This window comes from Colobus angolensis, unplaced genomic scaffold (genome assembly GCF_000951035.1).
Source record: "Colobus angolensis palliatus isolate OR3802 unplaced genomic scaffold, Cang.pa_1.0 Scaffold137, whole genome shotgun sequence".
In the NCBI taxonomy this organism is placed as follows: domain Eukaryota; kingdom Metazoa; phylum Chordata; class Mammalia; order Primates; family Cercopithecidae; genus Colobus; species Colobus angolensis.
The window spans coordinates 5,385,898-5,396,026 of record NW_012114455.1 but is presented as its reverse complement, the minus strand read 5'-3'; the positions used below and the strand labels follow the sequence as shown (position 1 = coordinate 5,396,026).

Below are 10,129 nucleotides of genomic sequence, written 5' to 3'. Positions count from 1 at the left end.
CCCAGCTACTCCAATGTTGAGGCAGAAGAATCACTTGAACCCTGGAAGCAGAGGTTTTAGTGAGCCAAGATCGTGCCATTGAGCGAGACTCCATCTTGAAAGAAAGAGACAGAGACAGAGACAGAGAGAGAGAGAGAGAGAGAGAAAGAAAAGAAAAGAAAACAGAAAAGACAAGACAAGACAAGACAAGACTCTACTGGCACATGCCTCTGCCCATCTTTCTGCTGCAACTTGGGGAAGTGGAGATGAAAGCCCCATGCTAAGGAGGGTGGTGCGGGAAGACAGAAGGAACCTGTCTCAGATGACGTTCACATCGGAACCCCTTTCCCCGCCCCAGCCTTCTCACCTCCGGACTTCTCGTTCTCTGAGAAAAACAAACTCCTTACTTGTTTAAGCCGCTGTAGCAGGATTTTCTGTTCTTGTAGCTGAATGAACTTCTAATGACATCTCACACTTTTTCAGATGTTTATCTGACATATTGACCACATTTTATGTGTGCCTGCTAAGGGCACTGTGCTAGGAATAAGACAAGTAAAGTTCTGTTTGTCATGGAACCAGGAGCACGGTCAGAACAGAAGTTAGAACTTTAGCCACTATAATAACGGCTACAGTTAGAAGGTCCATAGGCATTTGAGGGAGGTTATGTTTGCTGTCACAGACCTTACACCAAAAAAGTACATCAAAGTAAGTCACTGGATTTATACATTTGGCAAATTCTCAAGGGACCACATGACAGAAGGAGCAATAATCTGAACGTTGTTTGTAGCTCCAGTTCTTCAATGAAGTAAATTTGGGGAAGCAACATGAGGTACTTGCTTTATTTTTCTTGAATCCAGTTTTCTTCTTTGAAAAACCACAAGATTGGACTTGACAGTCTTTAAGATTATACCCAGCTCTAAGATATTTTTGTAATTATATGGAACAAAGCTGGGCCTGAGATATACCAAACGAGAGAGTTTCTAAGTTTAGATTCTAACAGTTCAAGTCAGAAAACATATTAAGTGTTCAAGAAAAACAAATCACAATCTTCCATCACAAAATTCAACAAGAACAAAAACCACTCCAGAGGCAGCTGTGGTATTCTGGAAGGAATGCTGGTTTAAGTTCTGGCTCTGCCATTAAATTTACTGACGAACCCTGGACCACATACACAATATTTCTGTTTCCATCTCCTTATTTTCGAAATACGGATTCTTATCTTCCCTGAACAGTGCTGTTTACAAACATCACCTTGTGCTCTGTAAAGCCTCATTATGATTTCAACAACCAGCAAGATAATGGCTTAGGATATCTAAGTCCTGGCAAGGAGAACGTGGGTGTGTACCGTGCTATATTCAGTTGAACTCTGCATCACATACAGGAGGCTGATACACCTTTTGACTTTCCTTTTTCCTCCAGTGGTGTAGCTTGTGGCCATTTAATTTTTACACAAGAGAACAGAAAAGAGAGACAAAATTTGCTAAAATTCGAATAGTCTCTTTGTGTTTGTTTCTAGCCTCAGTGAAGGTTTCGAGGAGAGGGCTGGCTGGTTAAAAGGGTAGAAGCTCAAGGGTTCAAAGAAAGTGTGAGGAAGACAGCACTCACCTGTGGCCTCTAAGTGTTCATATTCAGTGTGGTCTCATACTGGGAATAATCTAGTGTTTGTCTTATGACCTGTCTATAGAAACAAATATGGAATGTGTCTATAAGTTCCCATTAGTTGATGACACACTAGTGACTTCAATTTTATTACAATAAAAAGTTTTGCAATAGCAAGGACTTTGACTAGGGGAGTGACTCTATGTGTGGTGAAACTGTCCTCACCCATTTTACATTTGAGGAAAAGAGATAATCTTTCGATTACACCCAACACAGGTAACATCTGTACTTTGAACAGTTAAGTATGGCAGCCGATGTTTAACTGAAGGTAGCGGGGAGATGAGAAACAGAAATAACTGGTGCCAAATGTGAGATTCAATAGCTTTGCCTCGGCCATCACAACCTGTTAACACCGATCAGAAGGGTGCGGGAGGAACTCAGGGAATCAATGGGAACAGGTGTGGCCTGAGGCTAAGTAAGTTGAGACACTGTTTCCATCTTCATGAAGATGTGAGAGGAAATCAAAGCTCTCTAAAAAGAAGGAAATGGAATGCTTGGCTCCTGTAATATCATAACAAATAATGCACAGCCAGAGGTCAGGCCTCACCTTCTGCTTATCGCAGGCACCTCCGCTTGTAAAATCAGTGGGCCACATGCAATAAAACCTTCCTATCAGTTCCATATCTTTTCCCAGAAACCCCAGGAACAGAGGGAGCCAATATCCTTACTAAATCAAGAAGCTCACAGTTACCGAGAGCTAAGTGTGACGCCACTGGGCCCCCACCTAACCATGTGTCCCGATTCTTTCCGTAACTTTCCACTGCACAACATCCAGGTTATACTGAAGATACTACACATCTGGTTAAAAACAGTACACGTTTCTCATGAACAATAAGCCATCCTTCCTATTAAAATGAGTGTAAAATTGCAGGTAAAATGCTGTTGGCAGGTCTGTTCGGAAGGCTATACGACCCTAGGAGACAAAAAGGCGCGGGAGGAGGAAAACGGCAGACACCGCAGAAAGCGGTCGAAGAGAACGTGAAAGAAGTGGCCATTTCTGCAACTTTTAGGAGAGCTACTTGCCCTCAAATTTTGAAAGGGTTTCTATTTCTTAAAGTGCTAGGTTTCCCTGGCTGAAACGCACATCTTTCTTCCCTCTAGGACTGGATCAAAGTTTCAGAGGTTGTTTCTCTGGCCCTAGACAGGGCCACCCCAGCAAATTTCTCCCCCACTGCGCCTGACATCCGCTTCTATCCATGGTTCCATTAGCGGAAGCTAAGCACTGGCTCGAGGGACTCTCTCCACCGCCGTGCTATTAGATTCCAGGCTTCCTGGCCTCAGGAAAGGATCTGGCTCGTGTATTTGTGTATCGCAGCTAACAAGGAAAGGCAGTCGGGGTACCAGTGCCCAGAGCTATGTGAGCTGTGACTGGACACAGCCCAGGGACCAGATGGTATCCGCAGGGGCGCGCGTCCCCGGACTCACGGGGCAGACGGAGGTCGGGGGCTTCACAGCTTCCCTTCACCCGGCAACGCAGCAGACCTGACTCGCGGGGGACTGAGGAATATTCATTCCAGCGCCGCGGCCAGGCGGACAGAGGCACCTGGGGGCGGTGGAAGTAGTGTGCGCACCGGTTCCGAAGCCCGGAGGGGGCCCCAGGTGGGCTTCCGCGACACCAGGGCCCGCCAACCCCTCCCGTCCTCCCCTAGCGGAGCCTCCAACCCTGTCCCAGAGCCCCTCCCAGTCCGTAGCCCCTCCCTGTCCGCGTCCCCTCCCCCGCAGGTCCCCTGCGAGTCGGAACCCCCTCTCCATCACAGCCCCACTCCTTGGCGAAGCCCTCTCTCGCTTCGAGCCCTCCTCCAGGTTCGAGCCCCCTGCGGGTATGGACGTCTGACCTGTGCCCAGCGCCTCGCAGCCGTCTGCAGCCCGCGCCGCACGCCAAGTGCGTCCGCCCAGAAGCAGGTGCAGCTCCAGGCCCGCCCCGCCCCGCTGCGCCCCGCCCCGCTCCACTACGCCAGGCCTGGCAGCAGCCAGCCCCTTTCTACCCTTGACCGCCCTTCCCGGTCCCGGCCAGCGTGCGGGGCCTCTGTCGTCAGGTCCGCACTTCCTCCAGGCCCTTGACTTTCTCTTGGAGATGTCTCTGGCCCCGGGAACTCCCTAAGCTGTGTGCTTCAGGAGGGGCTGGTTCCTGAGTCACCCAGGACGACTGCAAGCAACCGTGACCTCCTGGGATGCAAAGAGATCGCAGGACCTGGGAGGCGGCGAGGTTCCCGAGCAGAGGCTGTGGCTCCGAAGAGTGTTTGTTACCAAGCCAGGCAACTACTACAAACACACCGGAGAAACAGCCACAGATCACGGTCCAGCAAAGGAAGAAGGCGCCAACCGTCCATCAGGGTCCACAACCCAATTTTTCTAGTTTAAGTTTGGTGGCTAACTTTGAGTGTCACTTCATTCATTCATTCATTCATTCATTCATTCATTCATTCATTCATTCATTCATTCGTTCAGCAAATCTGCCATGTTCCCATCTGATAACAGATCTGACAGGTGGGCACAGTTCTAGGTACTAAGAAGGAGGCAAAGTCCCTGTCCCAGAGAACGGGGCTTCCTGCTGAGGAGGCATGACTTTCTTTGTGGTATTGTGCTGTCGCAGCAGCATCCTCTTCTATAAGCTACTGAGAGGTGAAGCTGGCTGGGCTTCTGGGTGGGATGGGGACTTGGAGAACTTTTCTGTTTAGCTAAAGGATTGTAAACACACCAATCAGCATTCTGTGTCTAGCTAAAGGTTTGTAAACACACCAATCAGTGCTCTGTAAAAAATGGACCAATCAGCACTCTGTAAAATGGACCAATCAGTGCTCTGTAAAATAGACCACCAGGATGTGGGCGGGGCCAAATAAGGGCATAAAAGCTGGGCGCCCGCGCCAGCAGCGGCAAGCGGGTGGGGTCTTGTTCCCTGCTGTGGCGGCTTTGTTCTTTTGTATTTCGCAATAAATCTTATTGCTGGTAACCTTTTGGGTTTGCACTACCTTTATGAGCTGTAAAACTCACCGCAAAGGTCTGCAGCTTCACTCCTGAAGCCAGCGCCAGCGAGACCACGAACCCACCGGGAAGAACAAACAACTCTGGAGGCGCCATTTTTAAGAACCGTAACACTCACTGCGAAGGTCTGCGGCTTCACTCCTGAAGTCAGCGAAACCGTGAACCCACGGGGAAGAACAAACAACTTCGGACACACCATCTTTAAGAGCTGTAAGACTCACTGCAAAGGTCTGTGACTTCAACCCTGCAGTCAGCGAGGCCATGAACCCACTGGGAGGAACGAACAACTCTGGATGCCGCCTTTAAGAGCTGTAACACTAGCTGCGAAGGTTTGCGGCTTCACTCCTGAAGTCATGCAAGACCAGGAACCCACCGGAAGGAAGAAACTCCGGACACATCTGAACATGTGAAGGAACAAACTCCGGACACACAGAACTGTAACACTCATCGCGAGGGTCCGCAGCTTCATTCTTGAAGTCAGCCAGACCAAGAACCCACCGGAAGGAACCAATTCCGGACACACTAGGAGGCTGGTCTCGTGCAATGGTTCTGCACCCTGTGTGTGTGTTGCTCATCAACCCTGTGCACAATATTAAAAGAACACAAGCTAAGGTAAGTCTCTCTCTCAGACTTACTGTTAAGAATCCAGGGCTGATGCACCTATTAAAAACTGCTCAGGAGGCCTGGGGAAGTCGGGATTGAGAACCACGGGTCTAGATCTGTAAGATGCCTGGCAGGTTCTTCCACTGTTCAGGGCACTGGCAATCAGGAACGGCTTCATGGCAGAGGTATTTGTATTTGGGTTTTAAAACAGGGCCACAGATACACATTAGCAGTGCAGAAGGACACAGGATCTAACGGGCAAGCCTCTTGACCAAGTGGCTCTCCCTTCCTATAAAGTCAAAGAAAATCACTGTGAAGGATAAGGCATTAACTGGAGCAGATCTTTCCCAGGGGAGGTGGTAATGGCCAAGAGGTGGTGCCATCAGTTAAAAGGATAATGGAGTCATGCACCTTGGAGGATGTGCGGCACGCAGGCAGGAGCTGGGAGGGCATCTTTTAAATTTGCTGTCAGCTCAGGAACTTAATCACACGTCTCATCGTAGCACTTGTTCACACCCATTTTTTAGAAATCATTGATAGAGTGGAGTCCTGGATGCCTGTTAGTTACCCTGGGAGAGGCTGTCCTGTGTCACCAGATCCCTTTTATGGACAGGCATATTCTTGAGTAATATTTACCTTGCCTATGATGATGAAACAAAGGTGTGACCTCTTAATTGTATAGTTACTGTTGGGTAGAGATGCTTTTTTTTTTTTCTTTTTTTTTTTTTTTTGAGACGGAGAGTTTTGCTCTTGTTGCCCAGGCTGGAGTGCAATGGTGTGATCGCGGCTCACCACAACCTCAGCCTCCTGGGGGTTCAAGCAATTTTTCGGCCTCAGCCTCCTGAGTAGCTGGCATGACAGGCATGCGCCACCACACCCTGCTAATTTTGTATTTTTAGTAGAGTCGGGGTTTCTCCATGTTTGTCAGACTGGTCTTGAACTCCCGACCTTAGGTGATCTGCCCACCTCAGCCTCCTAAAGTGCTGGGATTACAGGTGTGAGCCACCTCGCCCGGCTGAGATGCTTCTTAATATTAAAAAATGTAAACAAAAAAAATTATTTCTGCCTCAAATTATAATAACCAGGTGCCAGGACAAAACCAGTTTTTTATTTTGTGTGTATGTGTGTTTGAGACAGGGTCTCACCTTGTTGCCCAGGATGAAGTTCAGTAGTGCAATCATAGGTCACTGCAACCTTGATCTCCCAAGCTCAAGAGATCCTCCTGCCACAGCTTCCTGAGTACCTGGAACTATAGGTGTGCATCAACACTCGTGCCTAATGTTTACATCTTTAAAAATTTCAATAGTTTTTGGGGAACAGGTCATTTTTTGTTACATGGATAAGTTCTTCAGTGGTGATTTCTGAGATTTTTGTGTACTCATCACTTGAGCAGTGTACACTGTACCCAATGTATAGTGTTTTATCCCTCACCCTCCTCCCTCTTTCCCCTGAGTCCCCAAAGTCCATTTTATCTTTTTCTTTCTTTCTTTCTTTTTTTTTTTTGAGACGGAGTCTTGCTCTGTTGCCCTGGCTGGAGTTCAGTGGTGCAATCTCGGCTTACTGCAACTTCTGTCTCCCAGGTTCAAGCCATTCTCCTGCCTCAGCCTCCCGAGTAGCTGGGACTACAGGCGCGTGCCACAACGGCTAATTTTTTGTATTTTTAGTGGAGATGGAGTTTCATTATGTTAACCAGGATGGTCTCAATCTTCTGATTTCGTGATCCGCCTGCCTCAGCCTCCCAAAGTGCTGGGATTACAGGTGTGGGCCACTATGCCTGGCCCATTATATCATTCTTATGCCTTTGCATCCTTATAGCTTAGCTCCCCCTTATAAGTGAGAACATACGATATTTGGTTTTCCATTCCTGAGTTACTTCACTTGGAATAATGGTTTCCAATTTCATACAAATTGCTGCAAGTGCCGTTACTTCATTCCTTTTTATGGCTGAGTAATATTCCACGGTGTAAATATATTACATTTTCTTTATCCACTTGTTGGTCGAGGGGCATTTAGGCTAGTTCCGTATTTTTGCAATTGTGAATTCTGCTCCTATAAACATGCAGATGCAAGTGGCTTTTTCATATAATGACTTCTTTTCCTCTGAGTAGATACTCAATAGTGGGACTACTGGATCAAATGGTAGTTTTAGTTCTTTAAGGAGTCTCCATAAAGTTTTCCACAGTGGATGTACTAGTTTATATTCCCACCATCAGTGTAAAAGTGCCCTTTTCATCACATCCTTGCAAACATCTACTATTTTTTGACTTTTTAAATTATGGCCAGTCTTGCAGAAGTAAGGTGGTATTTTATTGTGGTTTTAATTTGCATTTCCCTGATAATTAGTGATGTTGAGCATTTTTTTTCCCACGTGTTGGTTAGTCATTTGTATATCTTTTGAGAACTGTCTATTCGTGTTCTTTGCCCACTTTTTGATGGGATTTTTTTTTTTCTTGCTGATTTGAGTTCCTTGTAGATTCTGGATATTAGTCCTTTGTAGGATGCATAGTTTGCAAATATTTTCTCCCATTTGGTGAGGTGTCTGTTTACACTGCTGAGTATTTATTTTACTGTGCCAAAGTGTTTAACTAGGTCATATATATTTATTTTTGTTTTTGTTAGTTTTGCTTTTGGGTTTTTGGTCTTGAAATCTTTGCCTAAGTCAATGTCTAGAAGAGTTTTTCCAGTGTTATCTTCTAAAGTTTTTATGGTTTCAGGTCTTACGTGTAAGTCTTTGATCCATCTTGAGTTGATGTTTGTATAAGGTGAGAGATGAGGATCCAGTTTCATTATTCTGTATGTGGCTTGCCAGTTATCCGACCACCATTTGTTGAATAGGGTGCCCCTTCCCCACTTTGTGTTTTTGCTTTCTTTGTTGAAGATCAGTTGGTTGTAAGTATTTGGCTTTATTTCTGGGTTCTCTATTCTCTTCCATTGGTCTATGCGCCTATTTTTATGTTGGTACCATGCTGTTTTGGTACTGGTTTAAATCTTGTAGGATAGTTTGAAGTCAGTTAATGTGATGCCTCCAGATTTTTTTTTTTTTTTTTTTTTTTTTTTTGCTTAGTCTTGCTTTGGCTATGCGGGCTCCTTTTTTGGTTCCATATGAATTTTAGGATTTTTTTTTTCTAGTTCTGTGAAGAATGATGGTACTTTGATAGGAATTACACTGAATATGTAGATTGCTTTTGACAGTATGGTCATTTTCACAATATTGATTCTACCCATCCATGAGCATGGGATGTGTTTCCATTTGTTTGTCATCAGTGATTTCTTTCAGCAGTGTTTCGTAGTTTTCCTTGTTAGAGGTCTTTCACCTCCTTGGTTTTATATATATATATATCATAGATAGTTTTTATTACCTTGAGGTATGTCCCTTCCATGCCAGTTTTTCTGAGGGTTTTAATCATAAAGCAATGCTTTATGAATATATATATATATACACACATATACATATACACACACACACACAGTTCTCTCTCTATATATATATTGCAGCTGTTGTAAAAGGGATTGAGTTCTTGATTTGTTTCTTAGCTTGGTCATTGTTGGTATATAGTGGTGTTACTGACTTGTGAACATTGAGTTTGTATCCTGAAACTTTACTGAATTCATTTATCCAATCTAGAAGCCTTTTGGATGAGTCTTCAGAGTTTTCTAGGTATACAGTCTTATCATCAGTGAACTGCAACAGTTTGACTTCCTGTTTACTGATTTGGGTGCCCTTTATTTCTTTCTCATGTCTGATTGCTTTGGCTAGGACTTCCAGTACTATGTTGAATGAAGTGGTGAAAGTGAGCACCCTTGGCTTGTTCCAGTTCTCAGGGGGAATGCTTTCAACTCTTCCCTGTTCAGTATAATGTTTGGCTGTTGGTTTGTCATAGATAGCATTTATTGCCTTGAGGTATGTCCCTTCCATGCCAATTTTTCTGAGGGTTTTAATCATAAAGCAATGCTGAATTTTGTAAAATGCTTTTTCTGCATTGATTGGGATAATATGATTTTTGTTTTTAATTGTGTTTACTGGATATATCACATTTATTGACTTATATATCCCTGCAACCCTGGTATGAAACCCACTTAGCTACTGCTGTATTATTGTTAAAAAATTTTTTTCATAAGTTATTGGGGTACTGGTGGTATTTGGTTACATGAGTAAGTTGTTTAGTGGTGATTTGTGAGATTTTGGTGCAGTCATCACCTGAGCAGTACATACTGCACCATATTTGTAGTCTTTTATCCCTTGACCCCCTCCTGCTTTTCTCCCCAAGACCCCAAAGTCCATTGTGTATCATCCTATGCCTTTGCATCCTCATAGCTAACTTCCACATATCAGTGAGAACATAAGATGTTTGGTTTTCCATTCCTGAGTTACTTCACTTAGAATATTAATCTCCAGTTTCATCCAGGTCACGGCAAATGCTGTTAATTCATTCCTTTTCATGGCTGTGTAGTATTCCATATATATATATATATGTGTGTGTATCACAGTTTGTTTTAATCCACTCATTGATTGATCAGCATTTGGGTTGGTTCCACAATTTTGCAGTTGTAAATTGTGCTGCTATAAACATGCATGTGCAAGTATCTTTTTCAAATAATGACTTCTTTTCCTCTGGGTAGATACCTAGTAGTGGGATTGCCAGATCAAATGATAATTCCACTTTTAGTTCTTTAAGGAATCTCCACACTGTTTCCATAGTAGTTGTAGTAGTATACATTCCCACCAGCAGTGTGGAAATGTTCCTGGTTCACTGCATCCATGCCAATGTCTACTGCTGTTTTTTTGATTATGGCCATTCTTGCAGGAGTGAGGTGGTATCTCATTGTGGTTTTGATTTACATTTCCCTCACCATTAGTGATGTTGAGCATTTTTTAACATGTTTGTTGGACATTTGTATATCTTCT

The 10,129-nt window shown here is 44.4% G+C and overlaps 1 protein-coding gene across 1 annotated transcript in view; it reads right to left on the bottom strand.

The window, feature by feature from the left end:
* The window catches only part of TMEM45B (transmembrane protein 45B), a 44,058-nt gene extending 40,511 nt beyond the window's left edge, over nt 1-3,547 (bottom strand). Inside the window, exon 1 of the mRNA XM_011934674.1 lies at nt 3,474-3,547. The gene's annotated coding sequence lies outside the window, so the exon portion shown is untranslated. The remainder of the gene's footprint in view (nt 1-3,473) is intronic.
* Nucleotides 3,548-10,129: the final 6,582 nt, after the last annotated feature.